Source organism: Zingiber officinale, chromosome 3A, assembly GCF_018446385.1.
Source record: "Zingiber officinale cultivar Zhangliang chromosome 3A, Zo_v1.1, whole genome shotgun sequence".
In the NCBI taxonomy this organism is placed as follows: Eukaryota; Viridiplantae; Streptophyta; class Magnoliopsida; order Zingiberales; family Zingiberaceae; genus Zingiber; species Zingiber officinale.
Window position 1 is genome coordinate 98,041,675 of NC_055990.1, and position 17,030 is coordinate 98,058,704.

The window sequence follows — 17,030 nt, forward strand, 5'->3', positions numbered from 1 at the left end:
TGTATGGATTGTATTTGTCGATGGTTTTTATTCGATATATTTTACTACATACCTGCCTGGACGGCAGAAGAGGTGAGTTTGTCGGATTTGTGTTTTATGAGTGTAGTGGAGTATGGTTGTTTTCGAGTCATCTTATTACTACTCTGTTTGTCTACTATTAAACTGCGTGGGTGATTATTTATTTACTGTTATTATTCCAATCGCATGTGGCTGAGGTATATGGATATGTAAAAAGTTTCAGATTGTCCGCCGTACAGGGGAGATGCTGTCGAAATTTCTTCGGACAGGGACTCCTCCGGGACGTGACAATTTATTTGGTATCAAAGCCAAGTTTGCGAGTCAAACTGGGCATTTCCGGATTTTTGTTATGGTTATGTTTCGGATTTTCATTTTGGATTTATATGGATTTCCGGTGATTTTCTTGTACAGAATTCCGAGGTCAATTTGGGGACTGGATAGCGACGGAACATCTCCAGACAGCAATTAGGTATGATGTTTATTTTATGATTGTTATATTGGTAGTAATATCTGTAATATAACTTAACAGATATGAGAAGATCTACGCGTATTGCGGCGAGACGTGGTGCTGGACGACCACGTACGAGGACCATGGGATCTCTGGATATGGCAGAGATGCCTACTGTTGATGAGCCTGTCAGTCAGGGACAGACTCAGTATACTGCGGGCGCGTCAGACTCTCAGACCCCGAGGCTCCTATAGAGGTACCTACCTCGGTTATGCCGAGTGTACCTATCCCTACTGTAGTTCCGGTACCATCAAGGGTACCATTAGCGTTCCCGATATCTGCTCTAGCACAGCCTACGATGTACCCTGCATCACCGCCACCTGGACCTACAGTGTACCCGACACCAGTGGCACCTGTGTCCCCAGTGCCTACAGTAGCAGCAGCTACTCCACATCCGGTACCATTACCTACTGTACCTCCAGCTGCGGCCACTTTTGTTCACCCGGCAGTACCACCGACGGCTTATGCTCCAGTTTATACAGCAGCACCGGGAGTTCCTCCTCCGATTTATTCTGCGGTACCACCGGTAGCACCAGTTCCAATGGTTCCACCAGTTCTTGCAGCCGTCCCGACACATCTCACTGATATTGTCGTAGCACGAGCTAGGATTCCAGCATTGGCTGAGTCGATGAAGACTCGATTCACTCTCTTCCGAGGAGTCCTCGATCCGGGTATGGCCCTGTCATGGATAGAGACTATGGAGCAAACTTTCTTCTACATGGTTTGCTCCGAGTGGGAGAAAGCAAAGCTGGCCGCTTTCCACTTACGGGATGAGGCTAACGCCTGGTGGATTACTCAGCGTTCCATCATCGACGAGCAGAACGTTACTTGGGTCAAGTTCAGAGAGGCTTTTGAAAGCCGTTTTTTCCCACTATCATATCAGATGGCTCGCCGGCAGGATTTCATGAGTTTGCGGCAGAATAATCGCTCGGTGATAGAGTATAATACTGAATTCAATAGGTTGGCTAAGTTTTGTCCAGAGTTAGTTGCGGAGGACAGATCTCGCATGATGCAGTTTATACAGGGACTATATGGTTATCTGCAAGTAAGGCTTGCCGGTTTAGGGATCATATCTTACTCAGATGCACTGGATCGAGCTTTGATGATAGAGTTAGCTCAGCAGAGAGCATTTCCGGACAGGAAGAGGAAGCATACGGGTCAGGCATCCGGACAGATCCAGCATACACCAGCGACAGGACAGCAGCAGAGTAGTCGCAGTCGGTCTGGTCAGGGTACTTCCGGGGTATCTCGTAGGCCTCAGAAGTCAGGGCGGGCTTCTTCAGGACGTTCCCGGTTTTCTCAGCAGAACCGGCAACCACCTTCCAGCGATACTCACTGTTTCAGATGTGGGTCCAGAGATCACCTCACCCCAGCTTGCTCTTTGGGACAGCCAGTTTGCTTTTATTGCAAACTGTCTGGGCACCAGAGCCGAGATTGTCAGCTGAAGGCTCAGCACACTGTTTCCGGAGGGTCAAGTCAGAGGGGACAGTCTAGTCAGTCAGGGGCATATCGAGGAGGGCAGAAAGCCCAATCTTCACATTGTCGGCAGGGGACAGCTTCACCTGCGGCAGCAGCTTTGGCATGATTGGACAGGAGTACTCCAGTGCTTCCATAGCACCCCAGAGTTCTGTTCTAGGACCTTATTATCTGACGCAGGGGCAGTATCAGATGCAGCCTCAGCCTCTAGGCCAGTACCAGACTCAGTCCCAGTCATCGGCACAGTATCAGTCACCGTCCTCTTAGTCTTCTCTAGCACATTATCCAGCACCGCCTCAGTGGCAGGCTTCTGCCCAGCCGCAGCAGCCACTGGCAGCGTTACCACCTCCTCCTCCGCCAGAGACTGGACGTGTTCATGCGATTACCAGAGAGGATGCGCAGCGAGCCGACGGATCCATTTTCCACGGTACGATTTTCATTTATGTATTTTCCGCTGATATATTGATTGATACTGGTAGCTCGCACTCTTTTATATCCCGTACCTTTATGCGGGAGATTGGTAGATTACCTACTTTTAGACTACAGCGATTGACCGTCTCCCTACCGTCCGGTGATACTTTAGACATCACCCAGGAGGTCAGAGGTTGCCCGTGAGACTTTGGCAACATGATACTTACGGTAGATCTTCTAGTATTGGAGATGGTCGAGTTTGATATCATTCTTGGCATGGATTGGCTGTCAGTATATCATGCTACCGTTGATTGCCAGACGAGGGTGGTCACCTTCCGGCCTCCGAACCAACCCTCGTGGAGTTTCACTGGCATTAGAGACGACGACATCTCGATTATTTCGGCGATCCAGGCGCAGAAGCTGCTGTCTCACGGCTGTCACAGTTTCCTATTATCTCTGATTAGTACTGAAGACAGCAGTAGTTCACAGCTCTCCGACGTTCCTGTGGTCCGTGAGTACCCGGATGTATTTCCTGAGGAGCTACTTGGTTTGCCTCCCAGAAGGCCAGTGGAGTTCGCTATTAAGCTGATTCCAGGAACCGCGCCGACATCGAAAGCTCCGTATCGTATGGCACCAAAAGAGTTGAACGAGCTGAAGGTTCAACTCCAGGAGCTTTTAGACAGGGGATTCATTCGCCCTAGTATTTCTCCATGGGGTTCTCCGGTATTATTTGTCAAGAAAAAGGACGACACTATGAGGTTATGTATTGACTACAGACAGCTGAATGCAGTGGCCGTCAGAAATAAATATCCTTTACCATGAATCGAGGATTTGTTTGATCATCTCAGAGGTACATCAGTGTATTCTAAGATTGATCTGCGATCCGGATATCATCAGTTGAGGGTCAGAGACTCAGATATCCAGAAGACAGCTTTCCGTACGAGATACGGTTATTATGAGTTTTGGTAATGCCATTTGGGCTTACCAATACTCCAGCGGTGCTTATGGACTTGATGAACCGTATTTTTTTGGAGTATCTGGATTAGTTTGTTATCGTTTTCATTGATGACATATTGGTCTACTCGCATTCCGAGGAGGAGCATGCACAGCATCTTCGTATAGTCTTGGAGACTCTTAGATGGCATCAGCTGTACGCAAAGTTCAGCAAGTGTGCATTCTGGTTATCCTCGGTCGGTTTTCTAGGACATGTGGTCTCGAGCAGAGGTATTTCAGTAGATCCTCAGAAGATCGAGGCTGTCACCAGTTGGGAGCAGTCGAAATCAGTACAGGAGACCCGCAGTTTTCTGGGACTAGCAGGATATTACAGACGATTCGTCGAGGGTTTCTCGCGTATTGCTATGCCGTTGACACGTCTTACCAGGAAAGGCGTGAAGTTTACGTGGTCCGAGGATTGCGAAACCAGCTTTCAGGAGCTGAAGCGGAGATTAGTGTCGGCTCCAGTTTTGGTTTTACCTTCTGGAGAGGACTACACATCTCTTCAGGGTTTGGGCGCTGTTCTGATGCAGCACGGCAGGGTAGTCTCCTATGCTTCTCGACAGTTGAAGGAGCATGAGAATAACTACCCAGTTCATGATCTGGAGTTAGCTGCCATCATCTTTGCTCTGAAGCTTTGGCGGCATCATTTATACGGTATTACATTTGAGATTCTCACTGATCATAAGAGTCTCAAATATATTTGCACTCAGAAGTTGCTTAATCTCCGACAGAGGAGATGGATGGAGTTCTTGAAGGACTACGATTGTACCATTAGCTACCACCCGGGGAAAGCTAATGTGGTTGCAGATGCACTCAGCAGGAAGTCCAGAGGGACTTTGGCTTGCCACCGAGTTTCAGTTACAGACTTGATTCAGGGTTTCTCTGAGTTAGATCTTGAGGAGCAGGGACCGACAGAGCAGGGTATTCTGGTTACCATGGTTGCTTAGTCGTCGATCAGGACGAGGATCCGAGAGGCCCAGGTTGGTGATTAGCATTTGCAGTTCATTAGCAGTCAGATAGCTTTTGGGCAGCAGACCGAGTTTACACGAGACGAGGAGGGTATTATATACTTCCGAGACAGATTATGCGTACCTCAGTCTCATCCGGTCTTACAGGAGCTACTTCAGGAGGCTCATCGTTCTCGATTTGTGATCCATCCAGGCGGGACCCGTATGTATCGAGACTTGAGGCGTTCCTACTGGTGGAACGGCATGAAGAAAGACATCACGGATTTCATAGCTAGATGTCTTGTTTGTCAGCAGGTGAAGGCTGAGCACCAGAGACCTGTAGGATTACTTCAGCGGATTCCTATTCCTGAGTGGAAGTGGGAGCACATTACCATGGACTTTGTGGTGGGTTTACCGAGGACACGACGAGGCCATGACGCGATTTGGGTTATCGTTGATCGATTAACCAAATCCGCGCACTTCTTAGCGATCCGGAAGACTGATTCCCTGGATCGATTGGCAGATCTGTATTGCCGGGAGATCATCAGATTACATGGTGTTCCGTTGAGTATCATTTCGGATAGAGATCCACGGTTCACGTCTCGTTTCTGGCAGAGTCTGCAGTAGACCTTGGGCACACAGCTCCGTTTTAGTACAGCTTTCCATCCACAAACAGATGGACAGTCAGAGCGGACCATTCAGACTTTAGAGGATCTGTTGAGGTCATGTGTTATGGATTTGGAGGCAGTTGGGAGGACCATCTGCCGTTGGTAGAGTTTGCCTACAACAATAGCTTTCATTCGGCTATCCAGATGGCACGGTTTGAGGCGTTGTATGGTAGGCCTTATCGGACACCCGTCCTCTGAGATGAGGTTGGAGAGGCCCAAATGTTGGGACCTCATAGAGCTCAGCAGGATGCAGAGTTGGTCCGTACTATCAGACGGAGGATGTCAGAGGCGCAAGACCGCAAGAAGAGTTATGCTGATCGGAGACGCAAACCACTAGAGTTCTCTGTTGGCGACCATGTATTTCTACGAGTTTCACCCACGAAAGGGGTGAAGAGATTTGGCCTCAGAGGTAAGCTAGCTCCACGGTACATTAGCCCTTTCGAGATCTTGGAGAGGATCGGAGCGGTAGCTTACCGACTGGCACTACCACCGTCCCTGTCAGGCGTTTACGATATATTCCACGTATCGATGCTGAGGAGATACGTACATGACCCGACGCATGTGCTGACAGATATCTCAGTTCCAGTTCAGCCTGACATTACTTATGAGGAGATTCCGGTACGGATTTTGGACCGGAAAGAGCGTCAGTTGTGGAACAAGACTATCCGGCTGGTTAAAGTCGGATGGCAACATCCTTCGAATGAGGAGACTACTTGGGAGCTCGAGGATACTATCCGAGCTCGATATCCCCATCTTTTCACTTGAGGTATGTGATTTATTTACCGTTCAGCATTTATACTCTATATATCTATTGTTAGTTCTTGCTGATGGTAGATAACGAAATTTGGGGACCAAATTTTTATTAGTGGGGGAGAATGTAAAATACCGAAAATAGGCGAATATTAATAAGAGAATTTTTCAAAATTTTTGGAAATTTTTCAGGAATTTTTCGGAGCTCGTATGGACGAGTTAACGGGGATAAAATTTGGGTTCCGGAAAAGCCTGTTTAGGCTACCCTGTTTTAATGAGGAAAAGTTTTATTTCTTTATCCTTTTCTTTTTCTTCCCTCGACGCCGAACCCGTGCCGTTTTCCCTTTTCCCCGAGCGTGCCGATGCCGAAACCTTAACCGACGCCGACAGTTCCTCCCCCACCCGAGTACAAAACCCCTCGGCAAGGGTTTTGATGCTCTTCCTCCTCTCCTTTACCTCCCGATTCCTTTCTCTCCTTCTCCACAGCAGCGACGCCGACTCCACAACCCTAGCGCCGGCCACCGCGTGCCCTAGCCAGCACCGATCACCACGGCCGACGCCGGCAGACGAGGGTAACGCCGAGCCCTAGCCTTGCCGATCTCCTCACGTGAGCCACCGCCGCTCCTCCCCGCTGCACACCGCGAGCCCGACTCCTCTGTGCCCTTCTTCCTCTCTGCCGCGTCTCGGCACAGCGCCGACGCCGACCATCTCGCCGGTGTGTCTTTGCTCAGGTTTGGGTTCGGACAGGAGTAAACAGAGTCGACCATCGCTGGAGATTGCTTGCTTCCGTGCCCTAGCCTTGGTCCACTGCTACCTCTGCACAGGTTAGTTTCGGACAGGAGCAACAATGCCGAGTCCTGTTTGTGCTCTGCTTGACAGTGCCGAAGACGACACAGAGCTGTGCCCTAGTCGGATCTTGGAGGTAAACTTCGGTTGTTGATTAGAATTTGTTGCTTGATTTGTTGTCGATCTTGATTTCATCTAATCCGAACAGTGAAGAATTCCAGCAACTCTTGGATTTCAGTACTAACCAGTGGCTGTGAATTAAGGTAAAGAACATAATTATGATACATGTTGATGTAGGTAGGAATTGGAATATACATAATTGTTTATGTATTTGAATTAGGTTTAGGTGTTGATTTGGGATTTGCCCTAATTTAGGGTTAAAGAATTTATTTAGCTATTTATAGGAATTTAGCTAAATAATCGTATATCTATTGGATACAGGACTTTGACGCGAGACGAGCATCTCGATGTCGGATTTGGACATTCCTATTGGAGGCGAGTACTTTTGACTTTATGTCTTTGATATGCATAGTAGTGAATTTAACAAATAGCAATAATTATGTTCTCTTATTTGTTTCGGTTAATTACTACCCGATACATGTTACATGATTGGTTGATTGCTTGTTTTGCATCTCATGTATTCCTTACCTGTTGATACATGCTTATAGGGGTAGTGATATACCATGCTTCACCATATTCAAGACCTAGGTTTTATACCTTCAGTGTACCTTTGATTTAATTCGTTGACCTATGGTGCACTTTTATATATATATGGATTAGCTCAGGATATTTTTGTGGTTAGTGCCATGCACCATTTGCATGATTGCATGCTGTGCGATAGTCCGCTCCATTATTGTTGAGCACATCGCGAGTTACATGGATCTGCACACACCACCACTCATGGGTTAGTGGTCGATTCAGGTAGTGTGTGTTGCAGCAGGGACTTTGTTTGACTTTGTTGGTCCGCTCATGGGTAGCGTGATGCAACGTGTTAGCCGGCAGGGATTCCTCCCCGTCATCGTGTACCGGGAGTTGAGAGCATTGCGCTCCCCCATTTATGATTTGGGGTAGGAGGATTGGTGTACTCCGACAGCATCCCGTCCACTCGGTCACTCATCAGGAGTAGTGACGACAGAGTGCACGGTTGTCACAGCCCTACCCACTCGGTCTTACTCTTGTGTGTGAGATGATCAACTGGCGTCAGGGGTGACCAGGACGCATCATTGGCATCATATGCATGATGCATTTATTGTTTGTGTTTGTGCTTGCTGCATTTATATGCTGTATATTGTTTGGACGCCTATGTTTGACATGCATACAGGATTTCTATGCCACTCGGACTGTTTGTCCTTATACCCAGGCCCTGGTTAGTACAGTTTTTCTCCTGTTTACTTCAGTTGCATTTCATCCTTTTATATCAGGAGACTGTACGCATGATTAGTGCTAAATGTTATTTCCCTACTTTGCATATCAGTTGTACCTGCTGAGTGTTGGACTCACCCCGCCTCCATTGTTGTTATTTTTCAGGTTGATGCTGTCAGGAGAGAGTTCCAGTTGCTGGTCCCCTGCAGACCACGAGGATTTATTGACCTTTTAGTTTTTCTTCTTATTTGACTATGTTTAGAATTGGTTTATTTTGATACTTGGATAATGTATGGATTGTATTTGTCGATGGATTTTTATTCGATATATTTTACTACATACCTGCCTGGACGGCAAAAGAGGTGAGTTTGTCGGATTTGTGTTTTATGAGTGTAGTGGAGTAGGGTTGTTTTCGAGTCATCTTATTACTACTCTGTTTGTCTACTATTAAACTGCGTGGGTGATTGTTTATTTACTGTTATTATTCCAGTCGCATGTGGCTGAGGTATATGGATATGTAAAAACTTTCAGATTGTCCGCCGTACAGGGGAGATGTTGTCGAAATTTCTTCGGACAGGAACTCCTCCAGGACGTGACAATTTATTTGGTATCAGAGCCAAGTTTGCGAGTCAAACTGGGCATTTCCGGATTTTCGTTATGGTCATGTTTCGGATTTTCATTTTGGATTTACATGGATTTCTGGTGATTTTCTTGTACAGAATTCCGAGGTCAATTTGGGGACTGGACAGCGACGGAACATCTCCAGACAGCAAATAGGTATGATGTTTATTTTATGATTGTTATATTGGTAGTAATATCTGTAATATAACTTAACAGATATGAGAAGATCTACGCGTATTACGGCGAGACGTTGTGCTGGACGACCACGTACGAGGACCACGGGATCTCTGGATATGGCAGAGATGCCTACTGTTGATGAGCCTGTCAGTCAAGGACAGACTCAGCATACTGCGGGCGCGTCGGACTCTCAGACCCCGACGGCTCCTATAGAGGTACCTACCTCGGTTATGCCGAGTGTACCTATCCTTACTGTAGTTCCGGTACCATCAGGGGTACCATTAGCGTTCCCGATATCTGCTCTAGCGCAGCCTACGGCGTACCCGGCACCACCGCCACCTGGACCTACATTGTACCCGACACCAGTGGCACCTGTGCCCCCAGTGCCTACAGTAGCAGCAGCTACTCCACATCCGGTACCATTACCTACTGTACCTCCAGCTGCGGCCACTTTTGTTCACCCGGCAGTACCACCGACGGCTTATGCTCCAGTTTATACAGCAGCATCGGGAGTTCCTCCTCCGATTTATTCCGTGGTACCACCGGTAGCACCAGTTCCAATGGTTCCACCAGTTCTTGCAGCTGTCCCGACACAGCTCACTGATATTGTCGCAGCACGAGCTAGGATAATTACTTATTTTCCTTTGTGTTTCCTACACTCATGAGAGACACAACCTTGGGGCCTTAATTTTGCAAGGAAAGCTTATTACTGAGATATTTTTGTCCATTCTATTCTTTTTTTATTTCTAATAGATGGAAAAAACACACACGATCTTCTTCACCAGTTGAGTATAAATTAGACAATATAAAACAACATAAATAATTATTGAGAAAGATTAACAGTGGAGGTTTCGAAATCATATACCACATATAGCGCCTTCATTTACTGCCCATACCTTAACACCATTGTATAGATAATAATGCCAAATAGCATGTCAAAAAGTACGACTATATGAGTTTTTTTAATTACTATATAGTATATAAGATAAGTAAATCAAATCCATATATGCAAACAAATATAATGTCTAATCACTTAACAATTAAATTAATTATCCTAACCAATGTGGGCATAGATAATATATATAACACTACATACATAATACATAACAATTAATGCTAATCAATTGGCAAATCCATAAAAGATATGTAGATGAATTCCTAAAAATACACATGCCATTAGATTTTATTTTACAATTTTATTGAATCAATCTGCAGTAATTTGGATATGTTGAAATGAGAGAAAAATTATTGAGATAATATTAATATGCTCAGATATGACATCCTAAATAAGTCAGCGTTGTAGCTAAACCATAATGGTTGGGTCTAACATAACTTGATAATAATCAATCATTTGGACTTTGACAAGCTTTGTTGCATAATCCTTATGTCGCCATAAGTAGATACAGTATAGGTCATCCCCTCACTAGATAAGATTATAACTCTATACATAGACTTTTATAATATTTGTAACAGTAAACATATTGTTTAGGTGCATTCATGCCCAGATACATCTATAGAAGGGTGTTTCTGACAATTAACATTACTACTTCTTCTGACATGATTATTGTATCCAAATCTCTGATGATTTTTCTTGTAATATTTTGTTGCCCAGGTTACACACAGTTTCCTCTTCCAACAGATATATTTGATACATGGCGCAAATGTGCTTTTGGTTAAGTTACTTTTAAGTTCCAAGCATTTTTTTTATAAGTAAAAAAATATATATCAAAGCAAGACCAAGGTACAATACCCAAAAATTAGTAGCGGCTCATCTTTGACATAATGTTAGATAAAAAATACTCCCAAACTCCAACAATCATGAATTTGTGCATTTTTAAAAAATTTCTCACTCTTTGACTATCCCTCATCAAAGATGCAAATGTTCCTAGATCTCCATGCAAAGTGTATCAAAGCCGACATCACAAGGTGTCCGGCTTTAGTCAAGAGACGACCTCCTTTGAAGACATGCCTAAAGACTTAGAGCATCCACATGCAACATTTGGGTTACTCAAGATTATCGTAGCATCAAGGATGTCAGTGGGCTGCCATGGAAAAATTTGGGTTATGTGGCAAAATTTTGATGTTGCATTTAAATTTATCAATTTAATTTAATTTTGAGTAACAGAGTGTGATTGCATCAATTTGGTATCAATGCCAATCTTATTTGCCTAGTTTTGCTCAATAAAGTCAAATAGTCTAAACCGTTCAACATGTCGTTTGGATAAATTATAGAAACTTAATATAGGTAATCTATTCTATGTAATTGTATTAATAATGTCAATGAGTGTGTACATTATAGACCCCTTGACAAGCCACAAAACTTATTAAGATAAATTGAAATAATATTTGTTATTTTTTTTGTAGCTTTTAACATCAACATTGTACTGTTGCAGGTAGAACATAAAATCCGAAATTTGGCATATAGTTGTGTTCTATTCTTCTTTTTTTTTTTTTATCTCCTTCATCGTACCACTCCAATTCTCCATTAATGTTGTAGGTTGAAACATCAACACAATACTGAAATATTATGGTTCTAGCGAAAGTCTGAAACTCTCAACACAGCTATTGATTAGATTACTTGAAGTAGTCCTTGGGCATCATATAGTATTGCCAAGATGGAGGATATATACGATTAAAAAATTTGTGTTTTGGCTGCCAAATATTGTCTAGATCTTCATTTACATAATTGTACTCTCTTAAATTGCAATTGCATAGTAATATGAGGTAAATGAATACTTCTATTTACTTCATCTGTTTAGCTTTGCTTGAAGTTTTTAGATTCATTAAAACTGACAAAAGTTTATTTTAATAAGCCAAAATTGAATTCTTGATTTGAATGAAACTGTACCTTTTCTTCTTATATGCATTTGCATCATTATTCCTACCCAGTTTTGTTGCCTATTCTAATATTTTTTTAAAAATTTTATTTACTCACATTTTATTGGATTCTTTTTTTTTTCTAAATCATTAGTTTCAATGATAAAATAAGTGATGCAGTTTTAGGTGGATCACCATTTGATCATCCACTTCAGCAAGGGTTTGTTATTGGTTTATCATTGGAAGTAACTCTTGCTTAACTTTGCATTTCCTTCTCAATTTATTATTTTTACATTGTTGTTTTATAGCTATAACTATAACTATGCCAGTTCTAGTGCTAGTGTTGGTGGTCATGCTAGCCAAGTTAGTCCATTCAAATTGGTTAACTTACACTACAACTGATGCTAGGTGCTTCAAAACTGATTTTGATACATGAACATTCCTTAGTAGGATTGTCCTCAATTTGAAATACTAGTCCATTGGACATCAAGCTCACAAACTTGCTAACTTTGGTATCGTTAACAAAGGAAGTTTAACAAAGTAGCCACCTAATGAGGCTCTTGAATTTTCTTCTAGTCAACATGAAATGGGTTAATCCCCTCATTTGTCTTAGTTAGCATGAACTAACTAATTGAAATTTCACTTCATTAGGAAAGAAAAAGGGCAGCCTAATGCACGAAGCTCCCGCCAATGTGAGGTATTGGCGGTCTCAGGGAAGGATGTATTGTATGTAGTCTTATCTTGCGTTGCTAGAGGCTGTTTTAGCGACTTGAACCCATGACCTCTTGGTCATATTGCAATAACTTCATTAGGAAATAGTTCAGTAAAATAACATTTTAATCACCTATTCTCCTTGCATAGTATAATCCCTAAATCTGCAATAGTTTGTTTGAATTTATAGAGAAAAATAGTATTTCAATGAATTGGGACCTCAAAAACCCAATTAGCATTGACTACCATGACAGTATTGACTTTAATCAACTTGAAGAACCCATTTGGACTTATTACCTATTCTTAGCTAGATATCAAAGATATGTTAGTTGGAGAAACAATATATTTTTGAGTTTTCACTTTACCTTAATTAGTAAATACTAAATACTACTATTGTTTTGTACCTTTGAACTTTGGTACAAAGTAACGAATGTATCAGTAGGTGTTGTTTGAGAAGTTCAATTGAAGAGTAATATCACAAGGTTAATCCATGAAAAAATGTTAATTATAAACTATATGGATAGTTTCTATCTTGAAACCTCCATTTATTTTTTGCCTTAAGCATATACATGTTGTACAAATATGATATTATTTTTTTCCCTTTTAAGCCTAATGGATGTGACCATGGTGACAAATCTATCTCGGATGATATGCGGTCATCTTCTACAGATCACATAGTTTCCTTCTTTATTTATTGATATCGTATGTGTTTGAAATCTCACTTTTAGTAGGCTTCCTTGTTCCTTCCAACCTTTCATTGCTTGAGGTTGATACTTGGGTAGGACTAACTTGGGAACTATGCAATGCAATAAATAATAGGATGAGAAGGATAATGCCAAACTTGAAGGGTAGCCTAGATGCTGACATCCTTGTATTTCTATGTGAAGGGACTCCTTGTTTTCTTCTAAGGTTTTTTTATGGTTCATGTTTTGTTCCAAGGTTGCATCCTTTAAAGAGTTGTCACTGGTTCTGATATCCTGTTTCTTAAGAAATGACAAAGGTTTATCAAGGTACACAGTAGACCCACCATGGCCTATAACAACAAACTATTATTTATATAACAATTAACCTCATAGATCCTGTAACTTATACTATACCAACAACCTTTTCTCAATTAGGTTGTAAGTAATTCTAAAAAAAAAACTACTAGATTTTTGAAGTAGCCTAGTGCAGGACTTTGTTTTACCAAGTAACTACTGAAAATAATATTGCAAGGAGGTTTACCTTAACTTTAAATGCTAAGGATAGAAAACAAGTCTCAGATTTCAAGATAAATCTAAGGCTCTATAAATAATTTGATGAAATCAACTTTTGCTCTGACTATTATGTTTATAATACTCACGACTTGTAATTACTAAGTTACTTTTATATTTTTGTAAGTATTTGATCCAACTAATGATGTTGCTTTATTTTTGAAGGTTGGATTAGCTGCTATCCTAAAGGGCTTTGTCCTAACATGTCAAGATGGAACAACATAGCTCTCTATGTCCTTGCACTAAGTATAGTAACATGATATGTTAACTTTATGTTCTATAATGTGCTAAATTCCTGATTAAATAGTTTTTTTTATAAATGTTTTCAGTTTCAAGCATAGTTTTAAGCATGGCCAGTATCAATGTTTGTACAGAGTAGTATGGCTGTAAGTATAATGCACTTGCTGAGCATTATGTCTTATGTCCAAGTCTGATTGATTCGGTACATGACTAGAGTATTCCAATTGAAGCAATTAATTAAATGTTGTTTGGGGTTTTATTTTTATTTTTGTCTTTTATGTTGTTTTGTTTTCTTAGGACATGCTTTCTTCTTTTTGTCTTGTGTCTTACTCTCTCTAATTTTTGTGTATCTCCCTCCTCTTCCATCTTTTATTCCTTTGGTGTTGAATTGGCATAACTACCAATTTAGTGTCAGTACATACTGTATCAACCTAACACCAACCTTTATCTAGCATGAAATGATACTTTGAACAATGCTTTGATCTTGAAAATTTAAACTGCCTTCTTTGGTGCAACAGTGCTCCAGATTTACAATGACAACATGTACATTTCTCATGAACTAATATCATCTCTTTATATGGTTGATACAAAAGGATACATGGTTCTATACAATGTACCATGGTCCTATACATGGTTCCACATATTACGTTTATAACATTTTCTTTCCTGATATTTCTGGTCTCACATTGATCATATATGTACTATCCATCTGCAAAGAATCTTGTAATGTGAAAATAGTTTCAATAATGTTTTTCTGCCCCAAGTGAAGATTGCCACAAAATTTTGACTAAATGCCCACCAACCTTTATTGCAACACTCCAGTTTGCATCTAATACCGCTTAAATATTGTAGTTTTATGATGCTTGAGGATAATGGATTCATCGTGGTCTAAGGTAGAAACTACTCGGGTTCTTTAGGAAGGGGAAAGAAAAGCTATTTTTGTGAGAAGGAAGTGTTGATCGAATGATACTTTGAGAGGGGAGGGAGATGATTGTTGGAAGATGGTGGTAAAGGGCAGGGATGCGCCTTTCATAGAGAAGGATAGTAATGCGCCTTTCATAGAGAAGGGTCGTGAGGGGCTGTTGTGATTAGATAAGGGGCAGTGCTGGGTGGTGGTGGGTGGCAACTTGGTGATAGTGGCGGCTTCAATTTGGTGAGGAAGGGCAGTAGTAGCCGTTGTGGGCAGCACCCACATTGTGGCTCAAGGAAGGGAAGGCGGAGACAACCCTCCCATGCCTCCTTTTTATTTATATGTTATATGTATTATAATAGTCTGGATTATGGTTGATCACTGAAAATAACATAGTAATACAGTAGCTGATACAGTAGATTTGCTCTAGGTTTAAAGTTCTGGTACTGAGATCCATTTCATTCTTAGCTCAAAATGGTTTGGTACTTGTGCCCATATGGTTAGCTAACAACATGGTCCCCTGATGCCATAATCAATTGAATTTTTTTTATCATGCACCCAAATAGTCAATTTCCTTCTCCACATGAACATGAGAAAGATTTATTTCTAACCAAATGCAGTGTATTGGTTCTTAGGAAATGTTACAGAATTACTCTAGGATCTTCATATGAACAACAAGAATAACGGCTGAGAATTATATTTCTAATTATCATTTATATTGTAGTTTCCAAATTGCTCTTAATGTTATTCTGAAAACCCATATGAAGAAAAGCAAGTTCACTTTAGGATACTATCATGAGCATAATCCTGCTTCTAAAACTTCTAGATCTAATACTCAAGCTGTATGGACAAGTATTCTTTAGCACTTACATGAATTTTTAGAAAAAGTCATGTATGAAATTATCTTAGACTTTTCATGGATAACTATGGTTGTCTTCTGATGAAGACTTTATTTAGTCATTAAAATTTTCTAGATATTCTTACTCTAACATAAGCGAGTCTATTAATTTTTTATTTATTCCTTCTGTAATGATGCTCTTCTTTGCTAATGGGGATGGAATTGTTTTTCTTCATTCTATACTAAATCCTTCAAAGTTTTGTATGTATGATGCTTACTGATTGTCTAAATTTAAATTTAACATTCAACATCTCAAATATAATCTAATAGTAAGTTTCTATAATAATCAAATATTAATATAAATATGTTTTAATTAATTCCTCAATATAAGTTACCAGGACATTTCTCCTTCATTCTTTGAAGATGTAACTAAGACTACTTCCATCAAGAAAGCTCTTCTAGTTACACTAGCTTCTGTTCATTATGCAGGAGGAATACTAATGCTTCTGGGCTTTGGTGACATTGATCCCAGAAAATTTTACTAGAATCGATCTCTCTGACATATACGTTGCAATTTTTCATTCCTATGCTTCATATGCAAATCAAACAAGAAAGAGATAGACCAAAGAAGACTTCATTAGCTACGATAAAATAAGATAAAATTTATTTAAATATACACGATAATATAGTAGGAGATAGATCCCCATGGTGTAAAAGCATTCATATAGCGGACCCACCTAGTGGGATAATGCTTGGATGTTGTTGTATGCTTCATTTTGTTGATGTATAATTCTTCACATGTTTCATTCCCACTTGTTATTTGGCATTGGTTTACAATTTTTTTAATATGCCTTTGCTCAATTTTATACAACAAACTAAGATACACGTATATCTTGGCACTTCACTGTTCTGACTCATTTTTTCTGAGCTTTTCATATGAATCAGCTATAATATGCCTATTCTCATTGATGCAGTGTTGATATGAATCACTAGAAAGGGACCTAAAATTTCTTGTGGTAATTTGATCTTTTCCTTTTGTATGATTTTATGCCTTGTAGATGTATTTATAACAAAATGCTTATGTTACTAGATGTAGAATTGTATGAAGAGAAAAATAAAATACATATATTCATCTCTACATAATTTACAAAGATTCCAACTAAAATAGGAGGATGCAGGAGACACTAGAAAAGGAGGATCACAAACAAAAGGAAAATAAAAATCTCTCTCAATCACAGATTGACCTCTCTTTTCCTTCTATGTTACTTCCCTTATCTATCAAATCAAATTAGAATATTCTTTAATACTATCAACACTCCTCCTCAAGTTGGTGCAAAGGTATCTATCATGCCCAACTTGTTGACTTGAAATTCAAATGTCGATTTCAACAAGCCAGTGATCAACACATCTGCCACTTGCTGTAAAGTTGGCAAAAATGGAGTACAAATTATTCCCTTATCGAGTTTTTCCTTTATAAAGTGTTGGTCAATCTCAACATGCTTTGTTCTGTCATGTTGAACTAGATTTTGAACAATGTTGAT

The 17,030-nt window shown here is 40.8% G+C and overlaps 1 long non-coding RNA gene across 1 annotated transcript; it reads left to right on the forward strand.

Moving 5' to 3' along the window:
- Positions 1 to 13,597: 13,597 nt before the first annotated feature.
- LOC122052141 lies at positions 13,598 to 16,020 on the forward strand. Its single transcript, XR_006131920.1, has 3 exons — positions 13,598 to 13,747; positions 13,831 to 13,887; positions 15,979 to 16,020. It is a non-coding gene; the product is annotated as an uncharacterized LOC122052141 (long non-coding RNA).
- Positions 16,021 to 17,030: the final 1,010 nt, after the last annotated feature.